Consider the following 20,292-nt stretch of genomic DNA (forward strand, 5'->3'; position numbering starts at 1 on the left):
AAGAGTCCTTCTGGATCTGTAGGTAGTACGATGCTACCATAATGAGCGTTGTTTTTCTTTAAGAAACTTAAGGCTGCGTGTACCTTATCCACACTAACCAACATTTGCCAAACATTCTTTGCTTTTGTTGGTACCCCTCTGACCAAAACGTACAGCTCGTGGTTTGGATTCAGAGGGTCACTTGGTTTGGGACATTTTTGCAGGGTTTCTTGAAGGGGTAGTGGCAAATGAAAACTTCTTCCCACGACTTTGGAAATTTGTTGCTGAGCTCGACTTGTTCTTTTTCCAACTGTGTTCATTTTTGTAACAAACTGAAATGCTTTGGCTCTCTGAATTAAAACTTTTTCATAACTGTTAAGGCAAGTTAGCTCTTTCGGCTGAGCACAAACATAGAGATCGTTAAGAATGCAAGTAGGAGGCATCTGACCTTTCCTTAGTTTTTCAAGGCAGCCTCGACAAATCCATCCCGTTTTGCACTCTTCTTTCTCTATGTCTTTTATTCTTTGCCATATGTGTCCTACAATTTGATTTTTTAGGTTTTTCAACAGGCTTACTTGCTGTTTACTGAACAACTTATCGCATGAGACACAGGGAAACACTGGCGTTTCAGAAGAACGCTTCTCCAATGCCTCAAATGCTTTGTGATATTTTGCAAACAACTGAGACTCAGATTCAGGGACCTTGTTTTCACTTGTGTCATCTGTAAGAGAGGCTTTTGTTTCCTCTTTAAATTCCTTTTCTATCGAAAACAACACGTTCGCCTGCACGTTAAGAATGCCATTTTTAATTAGCATAATCTTCTTAGCTATTTTCAACAGTCAGTAAATTTTGGAGACAAGACTACGAATTGCAGGAAAGTGAGGATAGATTGTTCTCAGAAAAGGAAGTTTCGAAACACATGCTCCTGAGTAACAGTCCAAAGAGTGAGGATGAACACCTACACGAGATGATACACCACTTTGACATGAGTGCTCTCCCATGCTGACAATAAGCTTAGAACCTTTAGTGAGAGAGCTTGAAACTATTTCATTGTAAAGAGATTTAAGTTGCTCTAAGTGGTCAGGCTCAATGAAGCATATATCTGAGTTGCATTTCCACTTTTTCTTTGGTGAACTATGAGCTGTGCTGGGCTCGTTACCAACAGTTATTTGTTTACCAGGAAACACACTATAGGGAAACTCCCAGAAATAAGGCTCCGACGTGGAAACATGAAGACTGTGCCCACACAACGCATCAACATTGTCCTCAAACGTGCTTGTTGCAGATAGCTTAGCAAGAGACTCTTTAGCACGATTTTGCAGGCTAACAAATAGCTTAAGGAAATTGTTTTTGTAATTTTTATAAGCATGCAACACCCATTTCAAGAGCTCTTTAGCCCTTAGCAACCTTTTAGTATAACCTTGTTCAGGTATTTTCTTTGCTATAAGTCTGGCTATTTTCTCACAATTTATTTTCCCCAAGAAAATATGTGAAGCTGCAACACTTTTTTTGGTTTTCCTTTTTGCATTTTTACTGATTTTCTTTTCCCATCAGATCTATTTAAAAAGCGTCGGCTTTGATAGGCTGCACACTTTTGCACCCTTTCGTGAAAAACCTTAAGTTTATATCGCAAGCGAAAGTGGCCAGGGTATTTAGCACGAAGTACTTTGTAACGTCTCCTGCGATTAGATTGTTTCATTTCTTGTTTTGCACCGTAGTTTAAACGTTTTTTAGCTTTATAATATTCTGGATCAGTAGAGTATTTCTGACGCACTCTAGCCTTGTGTGGCTCAGGATTAGCAGAATATTGTTGCCGCTACCTAGCTCTGCGAGGTTCAGGATTAGCACTGTTGTACTGCACACGTTTTCTTAACCTCTCAGTTTCAATATTTGCTAGATAACATTTTCTCGCTTTGGATTTTTCTCCTTTAGCATGTTCAAGGTACCAAGCTTTAAAAGTAGAACTCTTATTAGTGGATTGTATGCTAGCTTCTTCTGTTTTTCTTTTTTTATAGCAGGGGCGTTATCTAAATACCATTCTTGTTTTCTTTTTCTTGCCAGTCTTTCTTTAGAAGGCATACTGATGATAGATTAGATTGATAGATGGATTAGAAAGAAAGTTTAATGCAATTAAAACATAGCCATGGTATCTTACCAAATGGTCCTAAGAAATGTTCTCAATGTTCTTAAACTAGATCTCTTCACAACACATAAACAATGCTGCTCTTTTTGTAAACATGAAAAAGACAACAAACACGTTTTATTTACAGCTGTTAAAATTATTAATACAATGTTAAAAGACTTAGTTAAATAATTTAGCTAGTATCCTAGTATATAATTATATAGAAACACTAGCTGACCCGGCGAACTTCGTATCGCCTAAGTTATAGGTTTCCCCTAAGACAGACCGATGGAAAGAAAGTACCGTTACGTTTAATTTTCAAGATGATCTCGTTCGCATCGCTCAATCACGTCCTGGTTGAAGTTCGTTCGCTACGCTCACTCACCTTTGGGTTGGAGCTCGTTCGCTACGCTCACTCACCTTTAGGTTGAAGCTCGTTCGCTGCGCTCACTTGCCTTCAGGTTAGCTCGTTCGCTACGCTAACTCGCCTCCAGGTTGAAGTTCGTTCGCTACGCTCACTCACCTTTTGGTTGCAAATTAGCTGTTGTCATAAATGTAAAAGAAATAATAGTGCTGCACCCTGTTGGTAATCCTTGTAACTTTAATGCTATTGAACATCATAGAACAGAACCAACTTGTTTAATTGAAACAGCTGTTAAGATTCATTAGTTCCATTTCTCATAAGGTTAACATGGGAAACTCCAGAGCCACTGGGGCGGAGCCCTTTTAAGAATTTCGAAACGGGAAATAGATTACGTCCGATTCGCATACCTACAGAATTTACACACCAAATTTCATAACGATCGGTGAAGTCGTTCCGGAGGAGTTTGCAGACAAACACTGTGACACGAGAATTTTATATATTAGATATAAAATTGATTGCATTTGGTGGCCTACTTAGCACCAATTTATAGTTGACTTAAAATTCGGGCAGAAATTAAAAATTTTTAAGTTTTTTTTTAATTTTTTGTAGGGTTATGTTTATTTTTTTTTTATCCCAAGCAGTTATATATTTTATTCTTTGTACTTTGTATTTCATTGCTAAGATTTAATTATGATTTAAATGCTTATTGTTGTGAGTTCAATTGTAAATAAAGGTGTTGAAAGTAATAGCCCTCTGTTTTAACGTTTTTAAAGCTTTTACCAACTTAAATAGAATTCAACCTAATATTGAAGTGAATTCCAACATTACTGGCAATGCATTGGTGTTACATAAGTGTTCTGATAATTAAACCCGTATATCTAAAGACTAGTGTAAATTGAGCCCTTGGGTGACTTTCTACAGCCAGTTTTAACGTCTAGAACTGTGTGCAAAACCTCCCATTTCCCCATTTTTATTTGTCACGAATAAGTAGACATTTTAATACTAACTATGACGATTGCATTCATAAAATCTCAAAACATATTGTAGGCTACGGCAATATTGTCCTAAAAGCTGTTTACTGACTTTCTAAAGCCATATTAATGTATATAATTGTGTCCAACTAACTAACTTTCAATTGCGTAATATTGTTTTATTTGCTGTGCTATTGTCCACAAAGTTGATCTATGTGGAACTTAATACTACTCCTGCTATCGCTTATTAAGTTTAATAAAATCTACATTGATGTGTGTTTAAGACATTGCGTGTTTTAAGGACGAAATGTACGTTTAAATTTATTTTTCCAGGGTCCAAGGAGGGGGGGCTTTAGCCCCTGTAGCCCCCCCCCCCTTGGAACCGTCACGGGGGGAATATCTCTGCTCTAAGTAATTTTATATAGTAAGTAGTTCAAATCATTCCGTATACATGAAAAAAATACTTTATAAAAGTTTTAAAATAATTATCAGCTGTTCCTATAAATTTCTCTAACATTTAAATTTATTGATATTTAATCGCAGCTGGTCCTTCTTTTTATTTTGATTTGTTTTGATTTTAATCCCATGTTATTTAAATGGGCCAAAATCGTACTTTGAGGGCTTGCCAAGGGTTTATGGGTCAACGTACCGACTTGAGACCCTCAAAAGGCACATCTACACGCCCCTAATATTTAAGGGCTTTCACACAACATAAAGAACATTAAAATTGAGCCAGTGGTTTGGGCTGTAGGTCCGTCAACATTTAAGGAGAAGAAGGAGAACACGGAAAATTTGTGAATTTTCAAACTAGTTTTTCTTTGCTCAAACACAACCGTTTTTTAAATTCTTTTTTTTATTTTGTTGAGAATGATTGCCCCTATCCAGTAGATGAACAATTATTTTAATAGCTTTTGTTTCTTCAGAGCTATAGACGAGTAAAAAAGCCACTTTGTCACGTCATGTATATATACACTGCAGCAGCTGTGTACCGCTGGGGGACTTGGCGGTTCGGAACGCTGCCGCGTTCCTTAATATTTATTTGTAATTTGTATTCACCGTAAGTTGCATTTCAATAATAAATTATAACTAAATCCGATGAAAAAGTATAATTTAATTATTTAAAATAATTGTCTAATCGAGAAATAACTAATGAATGATACATTTAATTGGCGCTAGTTTCTGAGTAGTTATAGTCGTATCAAACTAAAATGAGGATTTGACATAGCAGAACTTGTTGTGATTAGTCACAATTAAACTAAAGCTATTCGTGTCTACAACAGAAAATTTAATTGCAAAGTTCATACCGAGATTGCAAAAACTTGATATTTGTTATCTGTAATTTAAATAATTTAATTTAACAAGAGTATTTGGATTTTTGTAATATATTGGAAAAAATTAAAGATGGATAAATATATTCTAGTCATTACTTTCAAATAAAATATATTGGGAAAGGATACAACTGACCAATTATGTCCATGTATTATGTGATATTCAATGACACAATTTCTGCCTATCTTCGTTACCAAAATATTGTGAATTCTAAACTTTTTTCTCCTGTGTACTTTGATTTGGCCTCTCTAGTGATTTTACAGCTTAGGATAGTGATTGACTGGTTGGATAGCTTTTAACTCCTTTGATGCACAACATGCGATTTTATTCATTCATAATTTCCTCCAGAATTGGTTTATGTTAGTATGCATGTTTAGTACGTGATCCATCGTAATATATTTTCGGGCTACATTTGTTTAATTTTTAATTCTCTTATCCATAAAACGTTCAAGCCATATGAAATTATAACCGTAACGTGTTTTATGTATGAATACTCTATCGCTGATATAAATCATGTTTTAATTTCATTCTCAAACATTCTCTAGTTATCCCAACACAATATTTGTTGTAAGTGATATATCTGTATTACTAATACAGTCTTTTGCCCTATATCGCAGTAAGGTCTAAAATATCTTCCATAATGAACATGTTAAGTAAGTTACTGAACGTCATTCGATAAACACGGGGCAAGTGGTGTCATATAACACAGTATTGGTGCTTTGATTAACCATTCACTTTGACGGCAAAATCAGTGGATCGTATTCCTGGTAAATAAATGCATAATTATTCACTTAATTTACCTACGGGTACTATTGTTGCCAATTTTATTGTATCGTATAAATAAATAGATTACAATCTATTTCGTCTGAGATTCCCACAATAATCAACCACTTAATTGATAACGGAATTCAACACTCAATAATCAACTTCACCAGTTTCTAAAATAATGGAGAGTGATAAATATATGTTTGTAAAATACACCGCAGGCCCTATATGTATTTCTATTTTGTTTTTGTAATAAGTTAAAATATAGGGTTTTAACCAGAATTTAGATCATAATAACTATCCCAAGTGACTATCTCAGTTAAAAGCGGTACTGACTACGTCCTTTTTTATAAATATTTATTAAAATAATGGAAGTAAGTAGAAAGTGGTAGAAAGGAGAATTCTATTCTCAGCACAGAGCATAGTTTGTCTTAGCATCTTCAGATAAAACATGGCCCTGCAGTTAAGATCTGTTTGGTAGTAAAAGATTTAATGGGAGCTGTAATTACATAGGTCTGTCAGTCATCAACGTAAAGAGCACTTTTAAAATGTCATAACGTATCTTTTATTGCTATCAAACGGGTCATTGAGGCTAACAAAACTTTCCTAAAAAAGAAATTCCATTGCATTGATAATTTTCAGCAAGGAATTAAAAACATATTTTACGAAATCCCGCCTCCTAAACATCACCAAGCTTACTTAAATGACTTATTACTAATAGTAGCTAGACAAAAAAGTTGAACCTAAACCGCTTCACCTGTTTCATACAAAAAGGAAACTCAGCTGCTAATTGTTGGGTGCATTTTGATTCCAAAATATTATAGACTGTTACTGTATAAAGACTCTTTACAATTATGACATATTTATGCACAATGACGAACGACAATAATCGATAACAAGGCACATCCTTATGAATAATGGATTTCTGCCACGAGCTATATGAGGCGAGTTACATCTAATTTTCTTCTTAGATATATTTTAAAAAGTCAGCTAGTGGTGAGTTGAAACTACTGTGGAAATCATAGATCAATGACAAAATCACCATATATTTGGATCTCGTTTCGATAACAAAATGTTACAAAGCAGTGCTTGATTTCTTACTTTTCTTGCATTTAATCTTACCTTGTTTGTGTGGTAATCACAACCACGCGAGCCATGGACTAGAGATGACGTTTTTATTGCAGACTAATGTATTACTAATAAGGATATTGTGTAATGAGCCAATCTGATAATGCTGCCAAATCAAAACTTTACATGGTCATACTCTTTTACACGCAAAAAGTATACCATGAAGTATAACCAAGAAATTATTTACCATTTCGTAATGGCGCTATATTAGAATTCTGCTATCCATAATATTAAATTATTCGACATAATGGCGGTAACACAATTTAGGTTGTGGGAGTTAACTTTTATTTGGTTCAAAGTAAGGAGGAAATCAAGAGAAAACGGTTTCAAAATTAGCTTCGAACCAACATATCTACATAAAAAAATACAAGGGATGTTTAGGAAAAAACATACCATAAAACAATTGAAAATTTCATAATGGTTCCGATTTATTTTTTTTTTATTTAAGGTCCTAAACAATTGCAGATTTTATGAAGAAATTCTTGGAACACTTTTATTTTTCAATTAATACTTCTCATTGATTAAACCAAGTTTAAAAAGATAAAATAAAAAAATTTGAAATATAACGATATTTTGATGTTAAACAAACTGACTGTTAAGGCTGAACAGTTAGGTTGAACCTGATTTTGAAATTTTGAATTGGTCCAAGGTAATTTGTTTTTATAACACGGGTCTTTTCCATCTTAACATACAGACCAAGCTGCATCTAGTTTGGCCAAAAACTAATAAATATAAACATGTTTACGTAAAAAATACAAAATAGCGGATATCTGGTTAACGAAGCGATTTTGGAAAACCTTTTATTCTTGGTTTTACCCTTATTTTGACCAAAAGAAAGTAAATTAGTACACACCTGTTTTACACCCTGTATAAAATATACAATACAAAACAAACTAGAAAACGTAATATTTTATGATATTAATAATGCACCTAAAATATCGCTCGAATATTTGGCAACCATAGAAATATAATAAGAAACCTCTGAAAAGTAAACACACACTATTTAAAAATTAAATTCCACGATTAAGGAAAACCTGACTTTACTTATAATTTGAAGCTTTCGTTCTTTACAATAGATTAATTTTCTTCTCTTATGAAAGAAGCCAACTAATCCCGTAATATTACCTTCATTAAAGAGTTTTAAGTAGACAATTTTTTCAATGGCGGCAAATAATTTGTATACAAGCTTGAAATATAACCAATGGGAATAAATTTTTAACTAATACATTGTGGAATTGTGTAATTCTACCTAGGTATTATGAGTTCTTAAATAATCAAATACCCAGAACCTCGTTTCCCCACAGGTAGAGCTTCACCTCATTAGCATCTCGACGTAAGAAGTTTTTTGAATGAATCCCTTCCTTATCGTTCGATAGGTCGCAGCGGAAATGAAGATCTGGCTTGTCACTTCTGGTCTAAATCTCCTGACCTCACCCCATGTGACTATTCAGAATTGTAGTATTTTAAGGAAGTTGTTCACGTCCCACCCTTACCAACAATTATGAACGAACTGCAGAACCCTATCACTGCCGCCACGCCGTACTCGCCTCAACCCCTTGATGAGATACGGTTGTTGTGTGAGACTAATTAGGCTACGGAGTAGATGTATGCTGTGCAGCAACAAAAGGCTAAATTGAATACAATGTATAAAAAAGTTGAAAGTATGAAACAATTTGTAACTTCCTCTTTTTATCAAAATATGGATTTTTCATTTGGTTTCTACTTAAAAAATAACATTTTTTTGTTGATTGGTCCATCATTTTGAACTACTCCTGTACACAAAAATTCCACAGATTTGAGGACAAATAAAATATAACTAGGCCAAATAATTTCTGATACACAAAGGTTAAAGTGAAGTGTTGCGATTGATGTTCCCTTCACAGCGTTTGTTTGCTCTAGTGACCAACTGAAGGACTTTGTTAGTTTAGGACTTTGGATTATATAAAGTGATTGTGTATTTGCTCTACAAGCAATAACAGTCATACAGAATCTACGATTCTATAAACATACTATTTTCAAGCTGAAGAAGTTAGGGCCCCCCCCAAATCCCCGCTTTGAAAAGTTTATGTTAAAACTGGTTTAAGACGTTTTAAAACTTACATGTGGTGGAGCTAACAAACTTTGATCTATTAAAGTCATGGTATATGACGTATCTTGCAGGACAAGAACTAAGATAACTTTGGCAATGATTGTGGAAAACCAAGAATAAATTTAATCACTCAAGAATACTATGCATGATCTTAATCTTACTATAAAAAGTGTATTTTGAAATAATTGCTTTTACATTATGATAAAAATAATTTAAAATGCCAAACCTATGGTTTTGTCTATGAGAGGTAAAGCTTATGAATTAATGTGAATCATTTCATTCGGATGCATTGGCTATATTGCATTACACTGAGTTCGGAATGATAATTTCCCAGAGGACATGTATTTTCTGCTATGATATTTCTGTGGTAAATTTTGTCTCAATAAATGTAATAATAGAACAGAAGTTGTGAATCAAGATTTGTCTGAACAACCTATTTCCAACCTGCAGTTTGTGGTCAAGCTCCAAATCTAATAGACCAAAGAGGCTACTGAATGTGTTGTAATGTTTAGTCGATGTAACAGTGGTTGTGGTGGAAAGAAATGGCCAGCCTCTTAGTATTACTAAGTGGCATTATTAAATTATTATCACTAGTCTCTTGTTACCGACGGTTAATCCAACTGGTGGTAAACTAACCACGGTCTGCAACGGACCTTAACGCAAAATATATTTTTCCTACAGTTACCTAACAATGTACATGTTCTCTCACTGATTTGAGAAAGCAAAGTGGCCAATTTGCTCATCAGTGAGGCAATGTTAACATTGTCTCACTCTAATTACTTTGTCTCACTCCAGATTTGCAACGTGAAGGCACGAAATAGTGAGCGCGTAACATGCAGGCAACGTCGTATGCGCGCGAAATACGTTGGCAGCACTGGCTGTAAATCAGCTGGTCAGCTGTTGTATTGTTGTATTTGTCACTTCACAAAAAATGTTATATTAAAAGTTCACTTCTGTGTAAAAATAGGTTATGTTTCTTCACCAATTTATTTTTTTTATGGTCACTGTAGGAAAAGTATAGTGTGCAACTCGAGTTCAAAGTACAATTACCTCATTCGAGAAACCATTCCTCACGAGCCGTTCTCTCGAGTGAGTCAATTGTTCACTTTTCTCACTAGTTGCACAAATAACTATTGACTGTTCAAACCAACGGTTTGCATAAAAAAAAAACTTGCAATATCACACTCTAGATATCCTCACGTTTATTTGTTTTAATGTAACGATGGAGAAATACTCAATACTTTAAATGAATTATTTACTCTTAAGATACCCGTTTGTAAAAATTGCAAGCTGAACTCAGTCTAATCCTGAAGACAGTGCATTTGAGAATTGCAAAGTATTTTTATATTCAATATTTGCCGTTAAATTCAAGCTAGCACGTGCTAAAATTAATTTTGCATATAATTCAGATTAACAAAGCATACTGTTTGACTCGGACAAACATTAAGTAACGATCAAATAAGCGTGAAAACTTCTTTAGATAAAAAAATTTTCTATAAACAAACTGAGTTACGATTCAATCTGGAGATTAAAAGTAAACAAATTCGTAACAACTTTGCTTAATCAGCTGATTTGTTAGTCCGATCCGTCTTTTAAGCGGATTATGGTTGGGGGAAAAACGTTTTTTTCTGATGTAAATTGGTTGAACACGATGTTAAGACCTCGTTCAAGTGATGTCGTGGATAGTATGTTAAACAATAAATATATTTGTAATAATGTCAAACAAGTAAATTTTAGAAAACTATTTGTTATCAGGCTTTATACAGTACTGTTATATGAAATTCATTATAATATTTTCTTAGTCTTTTATAACAAAAGTGTGTATACAACCATTAAATTACCAAAATAATTTTTAAGAGCCTACCTCACCTAACGTTAAAGTTTAACGGTTAATTTACTAAATGATGTACCTACGAACATCTAAACTTTCACATTCATGATATTAGTAACATTCTTTTACTGTTTATGCTTGCTCCCCATATTTAGTTTACGAATAAGAGCTAAACCATGTTTGTTTTTTATTAATGTTGTTTTATTTTTATGGCAATGTTAATAGATAATACAAGTTTTTAACCGCAAGAGATTCCGACAGCGTGTCTCATCATGAAATTAAACATTAATACATTAGTCAGTATAATGTTACTTTACTAGCATATTCAAATGAAAGGACCAAATCTATAAAATGTGTTTCTATTGCAGGCCTATAAAAATATTGTTACTTCTTTTAGATGTCATCACCACTTCTCTACAGTGTTCAGCATATATATGAGAAAGACATATTTTTAAACTGGTTAGTAGTTCATCTATTTTACCAGATAGAAGAATATCTTTCGGCTACAAAATTTAGAAAAGTTATCATGTTATTGTTTTATTTAGTAATTGACCCTCATCTTCAACCTTCATTATTATTTTTACCTACACACATTTAAATTCAGTCTAAACTGTGTCGAGACAATTATTATTGTTGTGATTACAATAGCTACATTTCGATCCCAGTAAAGGTAAGTAAAATAATATTTAAATAGTGATGACATTGTATGTACGTATTATGTAGTATTTTCAGAGAACTGCGTTTAAGCTTTAAACCTCCAGGGTGCTAGCAGTTTTTCTCTACAACAAGTTTTCGCTTACACAGTAATACAGTTCTCATAACAGTAATAATAACTGGCTGGGTGGTTTTGAATGGTTATAGTACTCGCCTGACAATCAAAAGGTTGCTGAATAGATTCCGAGAAAAGTCAGCAGCTTTTTTATGGTTCAAAACTGGACCCAGTTGTTCTTGATCATTGGGCTTTAAATCAATGATCCTGGCTAATGAAACAGCTTATCTTAGTCGGTTAAAAAAACTATTAAAATCTTATTCCATTCTACTACACTCGTCCTTAACTCATACTTGGGTGAAATGCGCACCTAGGTTTCCATATCTTCCATATCTGAATTTATAGTTGATTCTTAATAAAGTATAAATCAGCCAAAAATCCATCGGTCTCTACTATCTGGTTCCCAATAACTGCATTTGACCGTGTGTGATGGTAAGTGTATCAATGAAAACACGAAATATTACCGTTCCCTCCTATTTGACTTCCTCAGAACGAAAATAAATCAACCACTTAACTAATTACGTTGAAACATTCATTAAATTCGTTAAATTAATTCCAAACCACAATAAATTATTTTATTAGTAGAAGTTTCGAGCTAATGACGTAATTGGTTTGTTTATAACACTTAGCGATTCTATTGTAATATCTAACAGTTGCAATAATTCTATCAGATGTTTTCTATTGAAGGAACTTTATGCTCGATATGAAAACTGACAACTTCGTTTTCATTACAACATGATATCCTGTCCCATCCAGTTGAAATCCCAAGTGGTTTATATTAACATGCAGTATTCATTCAAACGAATTCATCACTAATATAAGGGCAGATATTAAGCCATCAAATAAGCTTTTCCCAAGTAAGCCAAGGTAATAATTTAAAATCAGTAATTTCAACTTTATGAAGCGTTTATACTGTATATTAGTTGTAATAAAGCAAAAGATTTTGTTCGACTGAAATCTTACGTGATAAGTATAGGTCTACACATATATAACTTGTATATAAACCAATGCATCACTAATAGATGCTCTTATAAAAAAAAACAAATAAGCTTTATTTAAATAGGCGGTGTTGTTAAATTGTAACGTTTTCTTGTCATGTAAATCCTGATAAAATTACTATTTTATCTGAAAATTTTTAGTTTGCAAGATTAATAATGGAACACTGTTACAAATTCACGTAATAATTAACTTGTGATAAATATCTGGGTGGTGATAAATGATTTATGCGAAACAAAAGATTTAACAAGCACTAAATAATACATAACAAGATTCGTAACATCATGAATATTAGAACAGACACTGTGTTGGTCATAATATAAACAAATTATTTCGTTGGCGGGAAAGTAAACATATTTGTATCATTATTGAAATGAAACTGTCAAAAACGTGCAAACCATAATATGTTGATGCTATTACTAGAAGGTTGGAGCCAGTGATGTTATTTGTTTTGTTTATAATCCTGTAAAATAAAAAAATTAAATAACTGTATTTTTATTATTAAGGGTTTGCATGTTACAAATGTAAATTCAAAAGATCTAATGTAATTAAGGATAAATTAATTCTGGCCTATTATACGACTTAATAGTTCAACCGGAAAATCAAAAATATTAAAATTTGTTTGCTATAACACCAAACTAAGGTGCTTCTTGCCAACTAAGATTCAACGTCACATTTCAATCTAATTTTGTAATCGCAGTAATATTATTTTGGTTGTATAATATATCGGTAATTTAGTTACACGGTAGACCAATTGTTTGACATAATTTATAAGAACTTGAGAACTTAGGAGCATCACAATGTATGGCTAGTTAATGTATTGATGTAGTCAACAATGTTCATCACGCAACATCTTCGACAACATGAATCATCAGAGAAAGTAAGAACAACAAGAGCAGCGTTTTAAAGAACAGACGACGGTAAGCACAATGTCAGGCAATCATTTATATTCATCTGGTACAGCTTTCACTAAACCTGCAATATCTTATTGTATTGCATAGTAACAAGGGCTTCCTTGAGTTTGATTGGATTTACATATTCAACAGGTTTACTTGGGTTTCAGCACTCACATCTCTTTTTTAACTTCAGATTATGTTGTTCAATTAAAAACAGTTAAGTTATCATAAGTGATAATAACTCGCTATATATTCGGTATATTGTTGAATCAAAAAATATTAAAGAAATTGATCAAATATGTTTATAAAGTGCTAGTAATACATAATTATTTTTAAAATTAGGCAATTTTGGCATTATATAATTTTACTAAGAAATTCTAAATTTTAAATTGTATTCTGATATAAGACATATTTTTACGTAAAATAGTACCAATAAATATCAATTTTAGTAAGGGCAATCCATTAATTAGCTAAATATGTTCAATAAACATATTCAATCAGTGGAGAGCGTATTTTAATTGGTAATATTGATACATGTTAATGTAATGTGTGTGATTAATTTATCATGAACAATAGGAGTGATCAACATCCATTTAATATCGTTATACTTGTGTTGAATTATGCATGCCAAATGGCATTTTAATCATAGCCTATATGGATTACTCAGAAATAATGGTAAAACAAAATTGTACACAGTAACTAGTAGGATATAACGGTTGCATTAAATATTGAATAAACACCCCTTTTCTAAAACTAAACTTTATTAAGACAATTAATCAATACATGGTATATAAATTTAAAAACATATTTGACTGATCTTCCAAAGGATATTTGTCAAATTGATAAACCTTAGTTGCTTACAAACACAATTGAAAAATTTTCAAAATTTTAATATTTGTGTTAAATAAATTTAAGAAAAAAAGAGAGGCTTTCTAAATATATAAAGATTATATTTTACATTAAGATGGACAAAATAAAGTAGGGCCGAAGCCGTTTGGGCATTAGTTTTTAAATAGGTTAGATGTACTCCTTACACATAAGTTGAAATAATACAAAGAACTGGCCGACTATTTGGAGTAAACAAAGAGTAAAAACTCTATATATATTTCTACAGTATACATAATAAATTTATATAAACCAATGATTGTTGAAATGGATGCCTTAACTTCACAGTCAGTACAATATTTTACGATTACACCTGTACCCATCTATGTATTATAACTTTTTTTTTAAACAATTGTATATAATTTTAATCAAAATTTTCGTAATAAACTTAATGAAGGCAGGATTGCGAGATTACCATAATTTGAAATATTCAACGCATAAGCTCTGTACTTAATTTGTTCAATATTTCTCAATAAATAGGTTTAATTGAAGTTTTCAATTTAATATAAGATTTGTATATCTATAGATAAATGGACATAATATTATATTATGTATCTATCGCCCATTAGGGTTTCTTAAACCATTTTACGGAAAACACCGCAACATATTTTTAGTGCTACAGAATTTGAAAGTTTCTGTTACTAAACAGGAAATAAAAATTTTATTTTTACAATCTCACTATACAGTTTTTTTTCTACGTTGTGTTTGCACGTATTTGGATTTTTTGCGCAAAAAATACACTAATATCAAACGTTAAAACAAACAAAATACGAATGGGGAAACCCTTCAAAATTAACTGTATTTTGAAATGTGTCTAAACAAAGCAACACACGATGATGCAGCTTGTCAACTCGACTGAAGTTTTAATGGATCTTTGTTTTAACCACTCTGAAACAATAAAACAAATCATGTTCATACGGTTTTGACATTTTCATTGTGTAGTTTATTTATCGTTTTTTTAACACATTATGTTATTTTAAAAAGTTTAAATCAGCGAAACTATATATTATATTATATTAAATTATTATTATATTAGGCTTATTATATTGAACCTTCATCTTGTGTATTGCCTTCCGGATGACTTCATGAATTGTATACAAGAGGTTAAGATACCTTGATTCTTCTGACTTGGACAGAATCAAGGTAACTTATCATCTTGTATACAATATATTGAACCGTTTCAGATGTCAGTAATATTGTTACAAATTAAATGTTTTGGTTGTAATTAATATTATAAGAATACTACAATACGTTATACCAACAAATGATTTATAACGTTGTATAAAATTTGTATTACGCTAGAGAATAAATAGACTGCTACTATTGCGAAAAGATGACAATACTATTTTAGTCGGTGTTCTAAGTTATAGATAGGGATGTAACGTTATATTTCCACCTCGTCTACATGACGGCTAAGGACATGCTATAGTGCAAGTTTAGAAAAATTCATTTTAAATTGTCTCTATATGCCCAGCATACCAAACTGAAAATAATAACTTTTATAACAGACTAAATTGGGAAATATAAGAATTTGACACTCTCTAAAATTAAGTTACTAAATTAAATTATTTGTAATATTACGTTGTTAGATTAAGAAAATAACTGCAATACTATTTCATAACAGTAAATGTTTACCTTAATTTTGGTTCATGGCAAATATATTAATAACATAAGAACTAAATCAGACCAAAGTTTAGTTGTGAATATTTTAAGTTTTAGTAAGGTAAGTATTAATACAATTTTGCAAAAATACATTTTTTATTACTTTGATAATACTCCAATAAAAGTGAAAAATCTAGGACGGATAAACAATGAATGAAATGATGAAACTAAATCACAATCTAACGGTCTTGTAAATTTGGAGCTATCGTTAGTATTTAAAATGACCATGTTAACCAATAGCTTAATAAAAGGTTCATTTAATTTTTCAATGATGTAAATTTTCAAGCTTTTCCCAGGGTAACTGTCCATTATGTATGAACAATAACAATACATCATTTTACTATTTGGCTTCACAATGAGTAAATAATATCATTCAAATTAAACCTACTTACAACAGATGTGATTAAATATGTCTACCTAGGTTTTGATTTTACTATTATTTCAGAGGAGGATGATGTGGGTTTTTATTCGTATAGATAACTTATTTCTACCTAAACAAACCAATTTCTTCCGCTTTTTTTATTTCTTTTTTACATCGATAAAACCTGTAGAGTAAACAAATTGTGATTTCTGTTTACAAAAATATCGAAAACCCATTGAAACACCAACTATTTTTAATAATCTATATTGCTCCATAATATGTTAGATCAACATGTTTTCTCAATAAACAATGCAATAAACTTTCTGTGTAGGGTGAAGTCTCTGGTACTTAGAAAGTATTTTAAGTTGGTATCAATGGCAGTGAAATAATATTTATATTATATTGTCTGTGACTTGATTATTGCATACTAGAAATGCAAACTACGCCGGAACAAATGAGACAAATCATGTGTGTTCTGAGGTCCTGCCCAGTCATACGTCTGTGTCTACAACAGACTGCTTGGACAAAGCTAGTAGCAACAAAACATTGAGTGACATTGTTGTATAATGGCACTGCTCTTAGTAGGCCTACAGTACAGAATTAAGTGTAAGACAACAACAGATATTCTTGAATACTGTATGCATGGTTGCACGTTTCGTCCATCGGCAGAAGTTTTATTTCGTTTTGCTGTCAAATTATGCAATTTAAATCGGGATGGATATGTGGAAAATATCAATTAAATCTGAAAAATCTACATAAATGAGTTTAGTAATACATTTTCCATAATTTTATCATCCTAATAAATAATAAAACCTTTTTAAATTACATTAAAATAACTGCTGTGCGTTACATTTAAATATTTATACAAACACGAAACTTCTGGAAGTCACAATAAATCTTGGGGAACGGTACTACAATGCTTGGTTCAACATATACAGTTTTATGAAATAATAAAGAGTAAAAACAGAAGATTATGCACAAACTTCGTAGGTTTTATCATTTACTTAACTTCTTTTCCTTATAAACATAGAATAGACAATAGTACAAATGCAGGCATATAAAAAATAAAAAAAACTTTGATTTTACACAACCGCCACAAAGCTGTTGTTATGGGTTATTGTATTTACACATATACTTCACTCACACACACATAAAAATTTATACGTGACACACATGCCAATTATTCTTTTTTTTTGTATCATAATTCCGAAATGCCACAAAAGGTCCTTTTTCTTTTTCTTCGTTGTGGGATTGGCCGTAATGAGTCCGTGTATGTAAATGATGCCGTCAGTCAGATAACACACAGCACGTAATTGGACTAGCCATTAATGACTATACATTAATAGTGTAGGTCAACGCCCTTGATACGAGTAATTCCTCCTCTAACTAAACACAAACTGTAAGATATAAGCACTTTATACACTGGTAACAGTGTATAAGGATAAGTGTATAACAAGGATTACCTATTGACAAAATTAATTAATGGTTGTAAATAAATATCTTTCGTTAAAAGGTGTTTTAGTGTACTTCTACATAATGATATATACAATTATTCTGATTATGTGTTCATTTTGTTCCCCAGAGTATCAATTAAGTTAAAATTGTGATTAAAGTTAGTTTTATATCCTTTTTATAAAGGGTGTTAGGTTACTTTCTTAAATAAATCATGTTTGCCATTGCTTTTATTTAGTACAAATCACATGCCAATATGCAGTTCAGAGTCCTAAACAAACAAAGACTGAATTCAGGGGTAGGGACGTAAGTAAACATACAGTGCAAGAAAAACTGTATGAATATAATTTGTTGACAAGGTTTGAGTTTATGATTGCTGTCAAGCTATTAGTGAATTAGAAAAAACTAAACATTTAAGTATGCGTGAATAGTAGTTTACGCAACGATCACGTAAAGACGACACGAGTAGAAACTTCTACGACTGTCGTTAAGACTATTTATTATTATTATTATTATCTTTATTATCTTTTATGTATTTACGTCTATAGCTTTGACCTGTTCAACTGTTCACAATTTGTTAACGTCAACAAAAGTAATCTTTACTCAACTGGTAGTAATGTTTCCTGGTAGGATGCCTGTTTTTTATGATTTATTGTAGTAATTATATTTAACTGATTAAAAACAAATTCAATAGATGGTTTAATTCACATGGTTCAGAACGAACTAATACAAAGGGGAAAAAACAGATTATTAAAATTGATAAAAAATTTTATTTATCTTTAGATGGAAGGCAATAGATGGAAACCATAGTACTTCTAACGATAGTTTAGTATAACAAAGACTAGCATTATTCACCTAAATGTTACTGTATGGATACTTTTATTTTTAATTTTATGAATAGATTATTGTATTGTTTTATTTACTTAATTTGACAAAAGTTGTCATGAAAAGAGTTTGTACTTTGATGAACGCTTGCAAATAAAGACCTTATTTATTTATTCTTATTTATTATTCTCTTGTAATGAGTGAAAAAAATAAAACCATTACGCTAATAGTTTGCCTTGCAATTCTTTACGAAACCTTAAAATTATTGTATGTTATTTTTTAGATATTTCATGAATAATTCTATGATTAAAAAATATCAATGCATTTTTTTGGACATTTCAAAAATTGCATAACAAGTTTAAGGTACTGTTCAAATTTTAATGGCAGATATATCGATGGAAATTACTTTTTAATGGTAAACTATTCAGTCAGAATAGATATAATTGACATTGATTTTCTTTATCGTTGTAAAAAGGTAGATATTTCGGTTCGTTTGACACACAAGACAATAACCAAATTACAATCTGAAATAAAGGATATTTTCCTATAATGTAAATTATAGTATTTAAATGAAATTGAAAAAAAAACTTTAATGTTTTAAAACCCGATTTAAAATATTTTTTTACTACATTTTATGATTAGAACAACGTAAAATGTATTGACATTCCAAATTCAAACTCGGGGTCAGGCTGGTGTACCGGTAAAACATGGTTAAATTCATATACATTCAAAAAAAATTTTAAACGAGATTACTTTTAACAGCGTATTTTATAGGCAATAAAATATTTGGTTGTTTATTATTTCTTAATAATTTACCACTTTTCCCCTGGTTTCTAGAAGTTCTATAGATTTCAAAGAGAGATTAAAAAATTGCCCTTCAACCTTTTAAAATGTAATTTTTTAATCCATCTTCAAGTGTCCGTAATGAACCTTGCAGCATAATTGGAGATCAATATATATAAAATAATTTCAACTGGTAAACAAATATTTATAATTACATTTTACAATCGGTATAAGTCAAATTAAGTTCTATAGTTACAAGTCTTGTTGTTCTTTAAAATAAAAGAATAAATGTAACGGTGCAAAGGAATTTACATTGCTTAAGTGACTGAAAGCGCTACATAAAGCGAAATAAAATTATCAAATATTATAATAAGCTCTCTCTATGAATTAACATTTTTCGGTTTTGATGGCATTTTGTTAATTGATTACAATTAAAAAATATAGAATTTGACGTAAAATTATACAATTAAAAAGGATGTTTTAAAAACTATGAAAATAAATACAACCACAATAATTGTTATTAGTTAAGAAGTTGTTTATACAAGGCGTTACTTGCAAAATAATTAACCGAGATACAACGATGAGTTGGGAAAACGTACCGGAAATACTTTAAGAGGTTAGAAAAATATTATCTCCAACGTTTTTCTAAACCTCACAAAATATTTACTTACCTTACTATAGTAAAAGGGTGAATGCATTTTTTTTTTTTTTTAATAGACAGATGAAAATTATAAAATTAGTTTATTGTTTAATATATTTAGTTGACTTTGTCGTCATAGAATAACTTTTTTTTTACTCTCGGCTCATTTTCAAAGGGAATGGGACGAAACATAGTCATGTAAATCCTTTATAATCACAAAAGAAATTAAATTAATGAAATACAATCTAACTATAGGTTATAAACAGTACAAATTTGAGCTTTTAATCTAATATGTACATATATGCAGGATGTGGGTAAATCAACCGATTAAAATTACAGTCCAAGTGGAAGAGTTAACTTTTGCGTTGAATATTTCATCTATATGAAAGAGTAATAATACGACAGAAGTTGTCATATTGTATGAGCAGTGACGGGTACAATCACT

This window comes from Macrosteles quadrilineatus, unplaced genomic scaffold, assembly GCF_028750875.1.
Source record: "Macrosteles quadrilineatus isolate MER2022 unplaced genomic scaffold, UCM_ALF_1.0 Scaffold_1__1_contigs__length_201487025, whole genome shotgun sequence".
NCBI classification, from domain to species: Eukaryota; Metazoa; Arthropoda; class Insecta; order Hemiptera; family Cicadellidae; genus Macrosteles; species Macrosteles quadrilineatus.